This window comes from Ailuropoda melanoleuca, chromosome 11, assembly GCF_002007445.2.
Source record: "Ailuropoda melanoleuca isolate Jingjing chromosome 11, ASM200744v2, whole genome shotgun sequence".
NCBI classification, from domain to species: Eukaryota; Metazoa; Chordata; class Mammalia; order Carnivora; family Ursidae; genus Ailuropoda; species Ailuropoda melanoleuca.
The window spans coordinates 23,629,145-23,647,707 of NC_048228.1; the positions used below are offsets into that span (position 1 = coordinate 23,629,145).

The 18,563-nt window shown below is 43.9% G+C and overlaps 1 long non-coding RNA gene across 1 annotated transcript in view; it reads right to left on the minus strand.

Moving 5' to 3' along the window:
* The window catches only part of LOC117804455, a 35,861-nt gene extending 17,298 nt beyond the window's left edge, over window positions 1–18,563 (minus strand). Inside the window, exons 1-3 of the long non-coding RNA XR_004628925.1 lie at window positions 17,868–18,563; window positions 16,436–16,536; window positions 1,851–2,030 (exon numbers count right to left, since the gene is read on the minus strand). This is a non-coding gene — a long non-coding RNA (uncharacterized LOC117804455). The remainder of the gene's footprint in view (window positions 1–1,850; window positions 2,031–16,435; window positions 16,537–17,867) is intronic.

Genomic DNA, 18,563 nt, shown 5'->3' on the forward strand with positions numbered 1-18,563 from the left:
TACTGTGCCACAGATGCACTATAGGGGCTGAGAGGGGAAGTCCTCCAGATCCACTGAGTAAAAAAGGGAACAATGAATAACATGCCGTCATGTGGGGGGGTGTTTATACATGGATATAGGGGCACAGTTGGCGGAGGGTACCAATGGAGGAAGAGACTTGGGGGCAGAATTTTGTAGGTTTTCTCCGTTGGCCTCACTATTTTATAATGAACATCAATTCCATTTTAAATAAGGAAAATAAGGAAAGTTAATTTTATAAGAAACTCAATCAAATGTTGTGTGGCTACTCAAAATCATTTCTGAGAAAAAGTGAAAATAAATAAAACCACCTGGTTCTTGAGGCCCCTCTCGCTGATCCAGAGCAGTCCCCACCCTCTCCCTAGGAAAACAATGCAGTGTTAAACCCTCAAAGCCTAGCAGCTCAGTTGTTAAGGTAATTGTGTTTACTCTTTTCCAAACAAAGTAATTTGAATCAGAAAAGTAAATGTGCTGGGTCTTCAAGCTCTTTGATGTCATCTTCCTCCTTGCCCTAGAGTGTGAGACACCGCCCACAACACGGCTGCCCAGAGCATGACACACAAATTCTATAAGCATTGCCATAGCTACACCATTTTGCTTGTGATAATGATGTAAAACAAATAAAACATAAGGAAAATCACATTTGAAATAAAATAATAGGCCTGAAAAAACACAAGCTGTGGGTTTTTCCTGCCCTTTGAACACTTGTGGAGATGATGAAACTTTGGAGTACTTTTAAATTTCAGAACAATTTTTAGTGTCGCAGAGTCCCAGATACAAGACTATTTTCTTTCCTGAAAATAACGTCTGATCAAGGCAAATGGTATGTTTGAAACATTGAGAGCCGGCATCAGTAGCTTGGGAGCCTGTCAGTTGCTTTCGCTGTAGATGACCCCTGTTAAACATCACACCAGCTCTAAATGTGATTTTAGGATTTTAGGTTTCTAAGACTCTGAAGCTGGTGGCTGTTTAGTCATGCAGGCTGGAACTCTGCAGGCCAAGGACAGAGCCATCCATGCTGTATTAGATGAACTATCCGAGTCATCCAAATAAAATCCTCTCGCCAATGAGACACCTACCATCTCCTCCACCCCAAAGCGCTCAGCTATCAGTCCTCTCTGCTCACGTTGTGGAGTCCTGGGTCTACTAGCCTGGAGCTCCAGTTTCTTTTAACTGTTCTTTTTCCCCCCTTTTCCTTATAAAAACAAATCTGAAGTTGGAAGGTATTTAAGAAGAAAAAAGAATAGAAAAAGGTTCAAAAGAAATCTGCTAGAATATCCTTTGCTCATTTAACACTCTAAGGTTAAGCTTCTCTAATGGCATTTAAATCCTTGGGTTTGGGTTGTTTTTTTTTTTTTCTTTTTTTCATTACTTTATGTACTTGCAATAAAAACATTCTTTAGACTTTAGAAATTCTAAATAAAACAAGAACAAAAGAGTGTTCCTTCTTTTCAGCTCTCCACCCAAATGTTACCATTATAAATCAAGGTAAGAAAGTAAATTAACTGCTGGCATTTAAATGTTTGCTGTCCCAAATATTTATTCCTTTCCACTCCCCTAAATTTGTTTCATACAAAACAATGCTCATAAAAACAATAAATATTCATTCTTTATCTACTAAAATTTTTAGATCAAAGTACTGTGCGGCCCAAATCCTCAATAGCAAAAAAGTAGCATGTTTGTTCAGCAGGAAGCCTTCAACTTCCCAATAGCAACCTGACCAAGTGTGGTTCCCATTTATCTCTTAAGTGCTGCTGGGCTACGTACAGACATAATAATATGATTTCAAATCCATATTTGCATATACACTTTGCAAATAGAATTTCACTTACCCTTTAAATGCACACTGCGCTAGCCGGCCTGCCCATGGTTGCACACACCACACCAAGCTGTCTTTCTGTTTGCATGTTTGCTTCCCGCTGCTAGAGTGTAAACTCTAGGGAGGAAGTCAGTCTCTTCTACCACTGGAGCCTCAGGGCAGGTTATGCCTTCTGGAGGGTTACGGGGGAGTCCTTCACAGAAGAGGAGACACAACCTGAGTCTTGAAGAACGTTCTAGCACAGGGAAACCACATGACCAAAGGCCTAGAAAACTGCACAAAGTTCAGAATACTGGACTCCCTCATACTGGAGCCTACAGTATGAACTTGGGCCATAGGGCGTAAGACTGCTGTACGGAAGAAGAAAGTCCTAGGGACAGTCCACGGTGGAGCACAGGGGCTTTTGTCCCCTGCTGTAAGAAACAGGGGGTGTTCACTGAACATGTTTTCCTCTTGAAAGTCTTTATCTTTATTCACGTGAATTGGGAAAAAAAAAAAAATCAAACCCGTATTTCATTGTTAAGAAAAACCAAGTAGTAAAAAAGTGCATAGAATAAAAAGCAAATGATCCTGTCCCATTCCACAGAAGTAACACTTTAGTGTTTATCATAGACTTGGACTTTTCATTGAAGTGTGTTTTAAGTAAAAAAGTGTTATGATCAGATTTTGTACCAAAAAAATCACTTTGGATATAAGGTAGTGTAACTGAAGGCAGGGAGACTCTCCGAGTGACCGGGGCAGTTCTTTCAGAGAGAATGAGAGCCAGCACAGGGGCAGTGCCAAGGGGTGGAGACAAGGACAGTTAGGTCCTCATCATTCACAAGGGTGACTAAGGGGGGGAGTCAAGGTAACACCTTGATTTTGTCTTCAGCTACTGAGTTGGGAAATACAGAAGAAACGCGAGTTTGTGGGAGGAAAGTAGGAGTATAATTTTGGACCTGATGAGTTTGATGTGGCCGTGGGCCAGCCAGGAAAGGATGTCCTGGATCTGGGGCTGAGGAGAGAGATACGGAGTAAATTTTGTGTGATGGTGAGATCACTCAGGTACAACCATGGGAAGGCCTGTATTTAAGAAACAAGCAGAGATGGGGGCCTTTACAAGGAGATGGAGAAGGAGCAGACCTAGAGGGGAAGAAAGGAGAATAGAGTCACAGTCAATAAGGCAGGACAGAACTTCAGGAAGGATCAGCAGTGTCAAATGTGGTGGCGGGAACAAGAAATTTGACTCAAGTGAACACAAGATTTGTTCTTAGCGGTCATCGGGGAGCTTAATGGGAAGGGTTCAGCACATCATTTATATACATTATTAGAAAAGGACAGGAAGGAAATATAACAACACAATGTTAATAGTAATTATTTGTGGGCATTGAGATTATGGGTGATTGATACTTCCTTCTGTTCCTAGAAAAGAGCTGAGGGGTCAAGAGAGGAAGAAGAAGGTGCAACATTCCAAAAAGAAAAACATTTAAAAATTATATGGATGAAACAAAATTATTTAACATGTTCAAACTTTTACAGGCCCAAGGGGAGATACCAAGTTTATAGGGAAGATGGCATAAAATAACATTGCTGCTACGTATCACTGCTTGCTGTTGTACAATGGTGCCACAGGAAGCGGAGTGGGAAACTCTCTGCTCTCCCCAGAGACCCCACAAAGCCAGCTCAGGAACCCATAGCAGCACGTTCCCCAAACTTCGCTAATTATGTCCATGACTTTACCACCATCCTGTTATTTAGTAAACATTATATTTAAACCAACTCACTTTTTAAATTTAAAGGGATCCATTTATATCACAACCGTAAATGGAAAATCATTATCATAGTAAATGGAAAGTAACTGAAAAAGAAGTATAATGAAAATAAAACCACTGCCAGTGAGTCTGGCAAGATGATTTCAACAACCCAAAGTTTCCAGCCTGAGGCCTGAACTGGCTCTGTGGTAGGAAGGAAGCTCTAGAAGCACTAGAAGGAGTTAAAGCCTTACTGGTATTGTTTTAGTGTGGATTTCGCCAGAAGCAAACCCTGTAACAAGAATTCAGTCGCAAGTCGCAAGTCGTTTACTTCAAAAGGTGGAGGAAACAGAACACAAATCAGAGGGTTGGGAAGTGAGATAGAAAAGGGAAGAAAGCCAATAAATGATATGCTATCAAGCCAGCAATCACTCTGGACAACTGAAGCTTAATTCCTCTGGGGAAACTCTGGAAGCCAGTGCAGAAGACACCTCGGAATTAGCTCACACAAAGCACGAGAGAGTTGGGGTATTGATACACCAGCCGTTGTTGAAGGCTGATCCTGGGCACGTTAATTCCCCAACAATCCTGGGCCACTTTGTGGGCATCACAGCAGGCCCCAGAGGAAAGAGAAGACCTCAGGCAAAGAACACCAATGCTGCAGTTGCAAGGCTGGCAGGAGTACACTGGCTTGATAAAGGCTAAGAGACTCACAGAGTTTGCTAGATACTAGACTGGGATTGAAAGAGAACAGAAAATGAAATAGCTTTCTCCTTATTTGAGTCAAGGGAATTTATTCTGGGCCTGTCAATCACTCAAAATCCTCTCCCATACAACCAAGCTAAGGTTCCAGCACCCTGGGAAACTTTCAGATACCCTGGGAGGCCCGGAGGGGCACAGGAGGGGCAGAGTCTAACCCCACAACTATCCTGAGGGGCCTGGCTGAGTCTCATCCAAACCTGGCCACTGAAAAACAGATCCTTTAAACTATGTTAAAATTTAAAGTATTTTCCTCCTTGTCAATTCGAAATGGCCTCATCGTATCTGCTTGCCTAATAGAGTCATCAAAGATTCCTCCCTATGGAAGAAAGCCATTACAATAAAATTGACCACATAGACAAATGAGAATATGAATGGTCATCTTAAAAAGGAATTTTTACTCTTATAAAAGAACCATCAAATTCCTCCAAGTAATAGCTTCCCTGATTCACTTAAAATACGGTTTATTTACAAATATCAAACTATCCACCCACCCATAGCTCACAACTATTATAATGGATAACGTATACAGGTACCATGTGCTACCAAACTGTGTGTAGGTATTTTTCTTAGATGTTCTTTCATTCAACAAATATTTATTGGACTATATATGAGAAACCATTCTAGGTGCATTGAGATATAGCAGTGAAGGAAACAAAAATCCCTTCCCTTCAGGGAACTACATTCTGGTGGGGAAGACAGGCAATAAATAAATAAAAGGTACAGGATGTCAGCTGGCAAGAAGTGATACAACTAAAGCAGGAAAGGAGGACAGGGAGTACCAATGGCTGCAGAGGGGTTATCATTTTAAAGAGGGTGATCAGAGGAGACCTTCCTGACAAGGGATATTTGGAAAGACCCAGAGAAGGTGAGGGAGTAAGCCATGCAAAGAACTAGAGAAAGATTACTACAGTGAGAGGAAATAGCCTGTGTAAAGATCCTGGGGCAGAGGCATGTCTGAGATTTGAGAAGCAGCAAGGAAACTTCAGGTGAGGCTGATATAGAGTAAGCAAGGGGAAAAGCAGGAGTGAGGCCAGAAAGTCAGGGGTGAGCTCAGATCATGAAGAATCATGTAGGCCATTGTGAAATGGAGCATTCTGAGCAGAAGAAAGACTGGAACTGACTTGGGCTTCAGGGGATCATTCTGGCAGTTTTGGAGACAGCAGGCAGTTGAAGCAAAGGCAGAAATAGGGGGACCAGTTGGGAGGCTATAGTCAAAATCCGGATGAATGATGACAGCAGCTTGAACAGGGTTGGTGAATAGTTGGCTCTGGTTGTATTTTGCAGGTAAAGGATTTGTAGATAGATTAGATGTGGGGAGTAAGAGAAAAAGAAGGGTTAATGATGGCTCAAAGGTTTTTAGCCTGAGTGGCAGACGAACAGACCTCCCATTTCCTGAGATAGAGAACACTACAGAGGTGCAGACTTGGGGGGAAGATCAGAAGTTGGATTTTCAACACCTTAAGTTTCAGATAACAACTAGACATCCAAATGGAAAGGTCTGTAAGCAATTGGATATGCAAGATGGTATGCCAGACTTTCAGCCAAGGGTAGAGATAGAACTCTGGGAGTTGTTAGCACCTACAGTGTGTTTAAGGGCATGAGACCAGATGAGGTCATCAAGGGAACAAATAGAAGAGAAAGGCTGAGAGGCTGAGCGTAGGAGCACTCCAGCAACTAGCAGTCAGGGTAAAGACGGCAACAAGCAAAGGTAACTGAGGGGTGGCCCAGGAGACCGGGAAAGAACCAGAAGTTAATGACATCCTGGAAGCAAGGGAAGAAAGTGTTTGAAGAAAGAGTAATGAACTGTGACAAATGCTGATGATGGGTGAAATAAAAAGACTGAGAATTGACCACCAGATTTAGCAGTTTGTGGGGAGAGCTAGGACCAAAAGCCTGTCCAGAGCGTGTTCAAGAAAAAACAAGAGAAGAGGAACGTACGCTGCTTCCTTTGAGTGGGTGATTTTAGCATTGTTTGGAACCTGATATCTGATTTTTTTAAGATTTTATGTATTTGAGAGAGAGAGAGTGTTCATGTGTGCGTGAGTGCAGGGACAGGCAGAGGGAGAAGGAGAAGCAGACTCCCTGCTGAGCAGGGAGCCCCCAGCGCAGAACTCAGTCCCAGACGTTGGGATCATGACCTGAGCCGAAGGCAGACACTTAACCAACTGAGCCACCCAGGGACCCCTCTGATTTTTATCCCCAACAAAATAACATATAATTGAATATTAGTTTTGTTTAATTGATTAACTGATTAATTCGGGTTTAAAAAACCAAATTTTTTTTGGTTTCCTTTTTTTCTTTTGCCAAAGGTATGTAATGATTGGTTTAATTTCTGCTTTACTTTTTACCTGAACAAAATATGCTACAAACTATAACATGTATAATATATATGATGAGTATTCTGCATATGTAGTCTCTGTAGTGACTTGTAGTACATAAGCCAGTAAGTTTCTCCTTCTCTCTTTTCCCTCTGGTGAAGTACCAATGATCTGGAAGATAGGAAAAAGGAGATAGTTGAAGAAAAAGAGGAGCAAGCTGATGATGGAGTTGGTTCCATTTAAATCCAGTTATCAACGTAATGAACACAAATTCACATTCGTCAGTGTTCTCAGTAAGGCTGGCAGCATAATTATTGACTCATGTACAATGAGAAATGAGTTACCAAAATAAAAAGAGAAGTTGCTCCTCTTTCCTTTTTTTTTTAAAGATTTTATTTATTTATTTGACAGAGACAGCCAGCGAGAGAGGGAACATAAGCAGGGGGAGTGAGAGAGGAAGAAGCAGGCTCCCAGCAGAGGAGCCTGATGTGGGGCTCGATCCCAGAACGCGGGGATCATGCCCTGAGCCGAAGGCAGACGCTTAAGACTGCACTACCCAGGCACCCCTCCTCTTTCCTTTTAAATTAAATCTTGTGTCATGCTGATCTGAATACAATCCTGAGTTTTTAACTATATAAATTAGTTGTAATGTCTGCAGTACCATTTTTATTTGATTGTAAATTCCTGAGACTAGAAGAAACTGAGGAAATAGGATATCACTTACCCTCATGCATAACCAGAGTGAGGGCAGTTTTATCCAAAGGATCATAGTCTTAGGCCAGAAATATAATTATTGTTGTTTTATTTATTTTTCATCTCCTTTTTTTTCCCCTTCAGTAAAAAAGGAACAGAAAAGAGACAGTACAGCTGAAATAGAGTTATTTCCGTGAAATGTTTCTTCCATAGTGCTGGGAACCCTAAGATAACAGTTTTGTATTCAAATGTGAGAGGCAGAAAATGTAATTTACTTGAAGCATTACGTGAAACAGAATAGACTTTTTTTAATCAACCATAGTAAGTGGAATACTCACCGTATGTAATGTACAATGTCTATTTGATTTTCAACCTTTTTTCACTTTTAGTAATCAAAAAATAGATGCAATGACAATGATTATCATTTAAAAATCATTTTTGCTGTTACTGTTGTTGGACTTATGCATATAATTAATTATAAGCATTAGCTCTTGCCCGGAAAACAAGCAAATAAATACCACCTTGGTTTGCAAGTGAAGGGGAGAGACTAAAGAAAATAGTTATTAAGTAAACTTCCTCTCTTGCTTCTTTTTCTCAGATTATAATTTAACTTTTATTATTGTTCTCTGTCCAACTGGCCTTCTCATAGAAATAAATCTTTTTTATAATCTTACTTTTCAGCTCACTTATTATTTCTTACCTAAATAGCCACAATGCAAGAGTGTTTCTTACCTAGGTGAGTTTTTCTAGTGACCAGTTCACCACCTTGGGCACCAAATCATCTTTCCTACCAGTTCTTAATTCCCTTCATTTTCAGGGGTCAAACTATGAAATTCTCATAGCTCACCAGTGGAAACAGTTTATCAAGTGATTTCACACCCCACATGCTTCAGGGTCCATGAAGAAAGGGGGACAGATGAAAGGCATCAGGGAGCAAGACAGCAGCTCAGAAGCGTTTTGCCGTCCATACTTGGAGTAAATTCTGAATGTTGTTTTCACATTACTGTTTTTATTTCGCTCACAGCATGCAATGTCTTTCTGGACTACCAGGATAGCAATCCAAGAAGTTCTGACACTTAGCTAAGAAATCATCTGACCTGAACCATACTGCAATCCATTCCACAGTCCTCTTTTGGACAATTCTGACCTGCTTATTGATCAGATTGTTCTGGCATGGGCCTTTGTACCCATATTTAAGTTGGTTAAATTTTCCCCTTCCTGGAAGTCCTGGTTTGTCTTCATGTTAGAGGCAAAGAGACAGAGAGACAGAGAAAAGACAAGAACGTCAACTATTTCACAATTAGGGGAAAAAACATCAGACTACATCCCGTCTGTATTTTTTAGCACTTCCCATAAGAGAAATCCAGGAAATGTTGTGTTGTTGTTTTTTTTTTTTCCACATTGAGTACAATTTTGTGCTACAGCCAGAAGCCCCTCCTGTTTGCTGTATTCAACTGTATGTATGCAGTAGACTGCATCAGATGAGCCCAGAAGAATGTGAAAAGCCCAGGAGGCATGTGCTGGAGGCATGCACATATCCTCTGTGTTGCTCTCCTGTGTTTCTACACCCACCAAAGATCCTCACATTCCCCAGTCTCTGGGATGCAGCTGTCTAGGGAAATCACCCATCACTTCCTTCTCAGTTTACCCCCTGTGGCTCCTCCCCCCCAAACATCCCTGTCTGTAGCAACCAAGACCTCTCCTGAGGTTTGTTGAGACCACAGACATCACTTCATCTACAACACTGAAAAAAATTTACAATACAAATATTTCACTGAATTTACTTGGTTGGTGTTCCAATTCAACTCTTCAATAGCTAACCCAATACTATGAGTTCCATTTCTGCTCTTCCGATAAAGTACATTACTAGCACGTTTTCTGGAAAGGCATATTTTAATCTGACAGGTTTTTCAGATGGAAAAATTAAACCACAGAAACCTTAAGGGACATAACCAAAGCAGCGGGTAAGAAAAGAACAATCTAACAGCACATGACATTTCACCGAAAGTGTAGCTGAAAAAGTTGCTTCAAAATAAGTTCATTCTCTAGGGGAACTTCCAGGGTAATTGAAATGTTCTGTATTTTGATTGGAGTGACTGTTTCACAGGTGTATGTATGTATCAAAACTTACAATAAAGACGTTTCTAAAAAGTACTTGCAAGTTGCATTCAATACAGTGTTCCTTTAGTGAACGGAAGTGATACTCATTCTGTAATGCATGTAATGAAATGTTTTTAAAAATTGTTGACTTATACACTTGGGACCTGTGCATTTCACTGTGTTTAAACTTTGCCTTAAAATTAAAAAGTCTTTTTTAAAAAAAATTTTTTTTAAGATTTGAGAGAGAGAACACACCTGAGCATTGGAGGGAGGGGGAAAGGGAGAAGGAGAGGGACTCCGTGCTGAGCAAAGAGTCTGATGTGCAGCTCAATCTCACGACCTTGAGATCACAACCCTGAGATCACCACCTGTACTGAAACCAAGAGTAGGACAGTTAACCCACTGACTGCATCACCCAGGCATCCCAAAAGCCCCCTGCCTTTTTTATAAATTGCTAAAAATGGTCAGAGCCCCTTTGTATTAACTTCTCCATGCCCACAATTTCAGTGGGCCCTGAAATTGTGTCTGCTGTGATGCATTGGCTCCAACACTGCCACTAGTGCCTCATCCTCTTCTTTTCCTTGGTGATTTATTAATTTCTTTTGGTTGTTGCTGTTACTATTGTTAAAATTTCCTAGCACCAGCTCTTTTATTTCTTAAATCTTTTTTTTATCATATTACATGTTAACATTTTTTATCTTCGTCCTTTAATGTTGATTCATTGCATATAAATGTTTTTAAAAGCCCAAAGTTGAAACTAAAAACCACCCAAGCCTCCACTACCCAGAGAAAACTACTATCCACATTTTAGTGTCTATCTTTCTACATATATTGAAAGATATTGACTGAGTGACCACTTTGTGGCAGGAGTTGTTCTAGGTACAGGGTAAACTGTAGTAAACAAGACAGTGCCCTTGCCCTCATAGAGCTTACATGCTAATAAATGCTATGGAGATGAGGATTTGTTTTTTAATGAGGCAGGACTGTATTTGCTCTTTTATAATCTGCTTTTCCCACTTTTTTCTACATAGCACTAATATCTTTTCTTCCAGTGAATAAAAATAATTATATGATTTCATTTCATATCTGCATTGTGCACCACTGTATGGCTTTTTAGAATGTATTTAATAAAGCCCCTAGTTTAAATGACCAGACCTTTCACCTCAATGAACATCTCATTGACAGTCTTTTGAATATATTTTTATTTATTTATTTTTTTAAGAGTGAATTTTTTAACCAGGGACACCTGGGTGGCTCAGCCAGTTAAGCATCCGCCTTCCCCTCAGGTCATGATCCCAGGGTTCTGGGATCAAGTCCCACATCGGGCTCCTTACTGGGTGGGGAACCTGCTTCTCCCTCTGTCTGCTCTGCCTGCCATTCCCCCTACTTGTCCTCTCTCTGTCAAATAAACAAATAAATTCTTTAAAAAAAAAAAAAAAGATTTTATCCAATCATCTGTCAGAGAGAAAGAGTGAGACAGAGAGAGAGCCGAAGGTGGGGAGTGGCAGGCAGAGGGAGAAGCTGGCTCTCGGTTGAGCAAGGAGCTTGATGCAGGAGCGATTCCAGGGCCCTGGGTTCGTGACCTGAGCTGAAGGTAGAGGCTTAACTGATTGAGCCACCCAGGCATCCCGTTAAATATATTTTTGGTGATCTCCTCGCTGGCAAAATAATTTCAGTTTACTTTCTTTATTGCATCAGGGTTTAAATCTCTGAAATGGGTGAAATGATTCTGCAGCTGTAAAGCATCTGCTTAAGACTAAGTCCTCATTAAGGTATTTTGGTTGAAAGCTCCAGGCTGAAGACAGAGATTTCGTACCTGGCCCATGAGTGGTTGAAAAGCAGTTGAGGAAGTGTAGCTGACAATGAAGTCGGGGTGGGAGTGGGAGCTCTCCCTGTTATCTATCTCCTGAGAAGCCTGTGATCTTAGGTGACTTGTAGGGAACTCTGAGCCGAGCAGCTTGGCCAGGGAGGAGAGAGTTATTCAAGAAGATCTGCTTCAAGGAATCTTCAGCTTCTCTATTTCCTAAAGTTCAGTGGTAAATCCACTATGTAGAATGTGAAAACACACTGAAAGAAACAATTCAACAATACACTCGAACCACAACTATTTGTTGAACCCCTCTTATGTGCAAAGCACTATTACAATGTATTTAGAGTGACAATTACAATCTCCAGCTAGTTCAGCCTTATTTCACTCTCCAGTAAAGTTGAAAATCTGTATTTGCCATGAAAAATGGTATATAACAACATATAGTTATGATACTCTTTGATGCATTTTTCATCGCCTACCATGGTAAGGGAATTGTGCAAGGTACTATGGTAGCAAGGGGGCTACCAAGATGAATCAAACAAACTCTCGCCACTAAAGAGTTGAGCGAAATACGGCTACAGAGTCTAATATGGTGGCCCTTAGCCACACGTGCTGCTGGGCCCTCAAATTGGGGCTGGTCTGCACTGCCAGTGCTGTAAATAAACAAAACACCAAATTTCAAAGAGTTAATATCAAATACAGAACGTGAAACCTTCCATTAATAAGTTTTTATAATGATTACATGTTAAAATGGTAATATTTTGGGTATTTGGGTTAAATAAAATAGATTATTACAATTAATTTAACCTTTCCCTTTCCAGCTTCTTAATTTAAAATGACCTATGGGACTTGCACTGTGTTTCTATTGGCAGTGCTGGTCTCCACAGCTATAGTTACTACCTACTCAGTGCACCAGGGCATTTTATAGCAAATATATGTAATCTTCCACAAAGGAAGCATTACATTTAAGGAAACCGAGGGTTCAAAAGCTGTATTAATTCATTATTCGACATGTTTCTCGTAGATTTTCTGTGCACCAAGGACTGTTGTAGGCAGTAGGGATATAAGAAAACAAAGTGCCCACTCTCGTGGAATTTATGCTCTAGAGGGAGAGGAAGGTAACAAATAAATAAGTATTAAAAAAAAAAAAGTCAGGAAGTGACAGGTGAGGAAAGATAAACCTGTAGAAGAATAGACAGTGCCCAGACCTGGGATGAGGTGGCAGTGAGAAAGCACTGTCATCTCAGCAGGGACATGAAGAATGAGTCCTATGAATATCTACCCAGCCAGGAGTTTCTGGGCAGAGTCAGCAGCAAATAAAGGACTGCGGTGTGTGTGTGTGTGTGTGTGTGTGTGTGTGTGTGAGAGAGAGAGAGAGAGCACGTGCACTTTACACACTGGAGGAACAGCAGGAAAGCCAGGTGCTGGAGAGCCGTGAAGAGGAGTAGGAGAGGAAGCCAGGAACCAGTCCACATAGCAACTTGGAAGCCTCCTCCCCACACTAGGAACTGTTCGAGGATGACTTTGACTGCCTCATGATGCGTGGACTGTTGTGGGGTATGCATGGAACCCAGCAAGAATGGAAGCCAGACACCAGCTGGAGGCTGCTGAAGTCGTACATGAGAGATCTTACAAGGTCTGTGTGACTCAGCCCCTGGAGATTTGCTGTTCCTGCAATGTAAAGTAAAATAATCTAAAAATTATTCAGAGAATTTGAACAGCAAAGGTCAAATGTCTGGATAATTCAAGCCACAAACTATATTTGGGATTCCGTACAGTTATCTGAACTAGCAGTCAGAAATCATTGTCTAACTTCATAGCACCGTCATTTATCTCTGCCCCTTGCTTTCTGCCAATTTAACCTAAGGCAAGTGGACTTGAGATCTGTAATTGGCAGAGTGGGATTGTAGGACCTTTAAATCAAACTCAGATCAGGCAAATTAGCTTTATTTCTACCAGAGAAAAGTGTTCAGTTGAGCCAAATGACAATTTTGTAGCCTAAACTATTTGCATTGGCTCTGCCTACCTTCTGAATTACTCCCATAATTGCTAATTCTCGGTTTAAGCATAACTGCGCATGCAAGACAGAGGTAAGAACTAGAAGTTGTGTCTTGGATAACTGTATATGTTAGCCTGGATAACTCCACTCAATGAGTCTGTTTTTATGGGCAGAAGTACTTCAAAAAAGAAAGCATCCCCAAGGTCAAATGTTACATAGGCCAAGTCCCTTCTCCTCTGAGGCAAATGAAGGTTTAAAGTAGGGACACAGTTTCAAATGGAAACAAATACAAATCAATCACAAGGACCCCTAAAAGTCATATCATGACAAAAAGGAAGCTCCATCCTGACCCTCCAGGTTGGTTTATTTACTTTGATGAAACTCCCTGGAAAATTGCTCAACGTGCTTCATTGTGCCTGTGTAGATGTGTTTTCTGGGCTTTGGATGTCGTTCCTGTCAGTCAGGTACTTCCCTGGAGCACCAAAATGTATAGATTACACTCAATCAAAGACAGACTGCCCCCACTGTAGCAGACATTTACACAAATCTGTGCTGTGAGTAACTGGATCAACAACAAGACTAACGACCTTGTTCTGCATTAATCTCCATATGGCTCTGTTGGTACTGCCCTTGCCTTCAGGCAAGAAGGTTGTAGCTTTGGCTTCTCGCCTCAGACCAGGGATTAGACTCTGGCTCAATGCTGACAGAGCCCAGGGCCCTGCTTCTACAGTCCAGGAGGCCTGAGCAGGCTACACAGGCCATCCGTCTGATGAGGTGAATTTACCTCAATTCAAGAAACACCTTGTTATCACGTCCACTGAGGAAATAGGTTTATAAAAGTAAGGAAAATCCTTTAACCATACCTCCCCATTTGGAAAGTTTATTTTCTCCCACAGAGGACCCCAAGTTTTGAGTATTTTCAGGCCCTCCCCGCTGCCCTCCAAAACAAGACAAAACCCTCACTGCCTTGGTCCATGTTCTTTTTCCAGCCGAAAATAAATTTCAAAATGGCTGCATCTATAAAGAAGGGTGAAAGGAAGGACTGAAGTTGACAGTGAACTTGATCAGCCTTCACTTCTAACCTGGGGCATCTCAGGAAAGATAAATTAAAAATAGAAGGTACTCCCTAAGTGCCCCCCCATTGCTATAGAGTCCCTTCAACACCATCTGTAAAATCTGAGTGTTGCTGCTAGCAGGAGGCAGCCAAAAGAGATGGAGCGTCTCAGGAAGGCTACCTGGGCAGCCTTGGGCCACAGTAGAAGGAGACTGCACCAGAACCCTGGAAACTACCCCCTACTCCTGCTTTCACCACTTTGTACACAGGTCTCACTGAAAAGCTTATACCGGGAGGTGGAGCCCAGGAAATGACTCCATCCAAGGAGTTACCTTAAGTTAGAAAGGATCACACATGAAGCACCTCAGCTCAATGTCCAAAATGCTACACATGTGGCAGCCCCGTCACTTCACACCCAGCCCTAGCCATAACCTTTATTGCCTTGTAAACTTGAGATGCCTCAGCCTGAGATATGTAATAGCATTCTATTCTGAAACATAAATTCTGATGGTATTTACAGTCCCAAGAAACTCCTTACACACCTTTCTAGTCACTCCCTGCTGTGTTAACATTGTTGTTGTTTGAGTGTTTTATCTGTATACACTACATGTTAACCCTTTCATAGGGTTCTCAGGTTCTCATCCTACTACTAAGGCTGTTATTACAAGCTGCGTCAAATGCCTCACAAAATAATATTCTATTTTCAGTGTCATTTTTCTACATTCATTTATCTGTTCTTTAAGATCCCACCATAAGGGTGCCTGGGTGGCTCAGTCAGTTAAGCATCTGCCTTCGGCTCAGGTCAGGATTCCAGAGTCCTGGGATCAAGTCTCAGGTCAGTCTCCACAGGGAGTCTGCTTCTCCCTCTGCCCCTCTCCCCACTTGTTCTCTCAATCTCTCTGTCTGTCTCTCTCTCTCTCAAAGAAATAAAATCTTAAAAAAAAAAAAAAAAGAAAGAAAGAGCCCATCATAAGCATGAGGCAGAATTAAGGCACATTCCTTCTCTCCCTGGTATGTTTTTTTTCTCATCAGACTCTAGGGCTAACAAATGCTAAGATATGATTTCTGACACAACTGTTGCAGACCTGGTGATGGTCGTAGCACGTGTGCGTGTGTGGAATCATCCCCATTTACTCCTGTGGTAGAGTTCCTAGTGCCTCGGAAGTTTTGTTTTGCCACTTACAGGTCTCCTGCAGAATCACCTTTGTTTCACGGACTAATAATACCTTACATTTGTACATACTTTCACATGCATTATCTCACTGAATTCTTACAACAATCTTGTCAAGGAGACCACTATTACACCCATTCTGCAGAAAGGAAACTGAGTCTGGGAGAGTTTAAATGGCTTGCCCGAGGTCAGCGCAGCATGACAGGAGCGGCAGAGCCCACCTCAGACCCAGGATTTCCGACTCTGCATTACACTATTTCAAAGCGGTGTCTTCATATCGGTTGCTTGTGAAACAACAGAATACTGCTCTAGAAATGGATTCCGAAGGGGCCTTGTGGTTTTCTAAACTATAAAGACAAAATTTCTAGCCAGGCGCCTGTAGGAAAAGATTTCAGAATTCTGTCAATAAGAGGATTTCAAACCATAGACACCAGATAGTGAGTGCTTTGATAACAAATAATATTAACGCTGGTTTTGCAGGATCTGACTTCTGCGGGAGAAAATATGCGGTGCACCACATCGCGCGTAGCAAAAGCAGCACTATACGCAGTGAACACACACGCGTGTGTCAACGTTCTCTTCCCAAATGCGGCTACAAAAGAAAGTGTGAAGCATACTGAAATAAGACAATATTTATGGCTCAAGAAATTCGGCTTCACATAACAGTAATTATGAACAAGATACTTTCCCTAATAAAATTACTGCAAGACAAAATCTGGAGGAACTAAGTGTTTCCCTATGTCCTCTTTATTTTATTCCATGCTCAAGAATGGTTGCGGGAAAGAAAGGGAGAGAAGAGTAAAAAAGAGCAGAAGGAGAAAGAGAGTCATAGCGAGACGGCCTCTGCTAAGGGTTGGTTTTGCTTTAGAAACTGGAATGTGTCCAGGCTTGATTTTTATTTTCAATTCGCATTTCAGATCCAGCTCCCCAAACTCTTTGATCTTTCTCCCTGTCTCCTTACCCGGAAGAGAACCCTTGGCCTTCTCAGCTGGGAGCTGGGAGCACACGTGGAAACACTGGCTCGGATCCATATTCTTGCCAAATTTAGTCACACAAAGGGGCCTGCAAGGGAAAAAAGAAAGGATGAAAGCTGCAGCCGCCTGGACTTCAAAGGCCACGCCGCCGAGCAGGGCCCTGCGCAGGCGCCGCCCTCCGAGGATATAAGGCGCGGCCGCCCCGCGCGCGTCCCCGGCCCGAGAGCGGGTGAGGGGGAACCAGCTGCGGAAGGAGGGGTCGAAGGGGCGGGCCGCCGCGTCCCTGCGATCCGCCGGCGGCCGGAGGCCGGTCCCCACGCCAAGTTAAGGCTCCTGAGAAAAGTTTTCAGACAGGAGGGAAAGGAATTTTACGTCCAGCCCATTAGGCGAGCTGCCCCGTGGCCTGCAGATTTATCCAAGGTCGCACATGCATTCCACTCCATTCTAGGGATTCCGCCTTCCAGACGCAGCGCCGGCTCGGAAGCCGGGGTCCCCGTGGCTGGGGGAGGGAGGGTTGACAGGGGTTCCCGTCGCGGAGCCCAGCCGTGAGGATGGGTGGCGGGGCTCTTTCTGGCCCATTCTGCCCCTCCGAACGCGCCCCTCGTCCCACGGTTCCTGTCCGCAATCACCCCGGCTGGACTCCTCTCGCTCTGGGAGGCCCCGGGATGGGAGCCCTCGCTTCCCGGTTGACAGAGAATCGGCTGGTCCCAGATGGGATGGGATGTGGCCCTCCTTCGCCGGCCGTGGGAGGACGCAGCCCCCTGAACGGGCGCGCCTCGGGCCCCCAATCAGCCAGCTGCGGGCGCCGAGCTCCGCCCGCACCCGCGCGAGCGCGGGAGAAGCCACCGGAGGGCTCCGTGGGCAACCCCGCGAGGCTGTCTGTGCAGAGCTGAGGATGCCGACGGGCGCCGGCCCCGCGGAAGCCCGGCGTCTGCACGCGGCGGAATTTGGGAACGACATTTTCACGGTGCTAGGAGTTCTGTTACCTCGGCGAGTAGGGGGTTGAGTTTGTTTGTCTTAGGAGACAAGAAGAGGCGGAAGAACCCCTGGGACACAAACTGCCATTTACCTCCCCCCTTCTCTTGTCTGTGAAGTCCGTTAACCGAAGGTGCCCACAGCTTTAGTCTCCTGGCGAAGCTGGGGTGGGAAATGGAGGGTGCCGGAGTTCTGTCCGTCTCTGCAATCAACATTATTCGTTTTGCTAGTTCTTCAGCCTTCTTGCTCTGTCCTCCAGCATCCTCTTGCGTAGGCCCCCGCCACCTCCTTCCTTTGGGATCCCACCAAAGTTGTAGCTGGAGGAGAGTCCAGGCCACACAAAGGGGAAGACCCGGAGTCTGGGCGGGGGGTTAGGACCGAGGGGGCGGAGAGGGCTCTGAAGGGCACCGCACTTTTCTCTCCTCCCTGTAATTAAGGACTCACTTGAGTGTCTGTAGCCGAGTCGACTTGGCAGCAAAATCGCCGGGGGGAGGGGTCTCTGCAGGGGGTGGAGGTCATTCTCCTAGTTCCCCTGCCCGCACCCGCGGGGGGCTGGGCCCCGTTTACCCTGCGGACTGCGAGGCCCGTCTCCGCTCCCCCCTCCTCGGTTCCGGCTCGGGGTGGGCGCCTGGTCCCCCACGCGCAGCGCCGGCGACGGCGCCCGGCACTGAGGGAAGTGTTGATATAAAACAAGTCTCTGTTCGCTCCCAAACTAAACCCAAACCAACCAAAGCCACCAAGAGGGGAAAAACCAACAGCAATCCAGCCAGCCCCTAGCAATTGTTTCACGGTCGGAATTAAATCACATCAAAACGCCCCCTGAAACCCACATCCTGAAGGAGTGAACCTGCAACAGCCAACCTCCAGTCGTTCGCTCGAGTTCACACGAACAACCCGCCTCAACATCCGAAGGAAGGGGGCGGCGGGCGGCGGCGTTTCTCCCGCGCCGCACCCACCACATCCCGGACTGGGCACCCAAAGAGGCGGCTGCATATGTAATAGCAGCCCCCACATGATTTCGAAAAGACCTCCCGGCGACAGAGATGCCTTTGCCTGGAACATCGCCGAACCTGTCAAAGAAGAAGGAACGTCTTCCCAGGGTTACTTCACCCCTCCCGAGTGCCCCTGCTTCCCAACCTC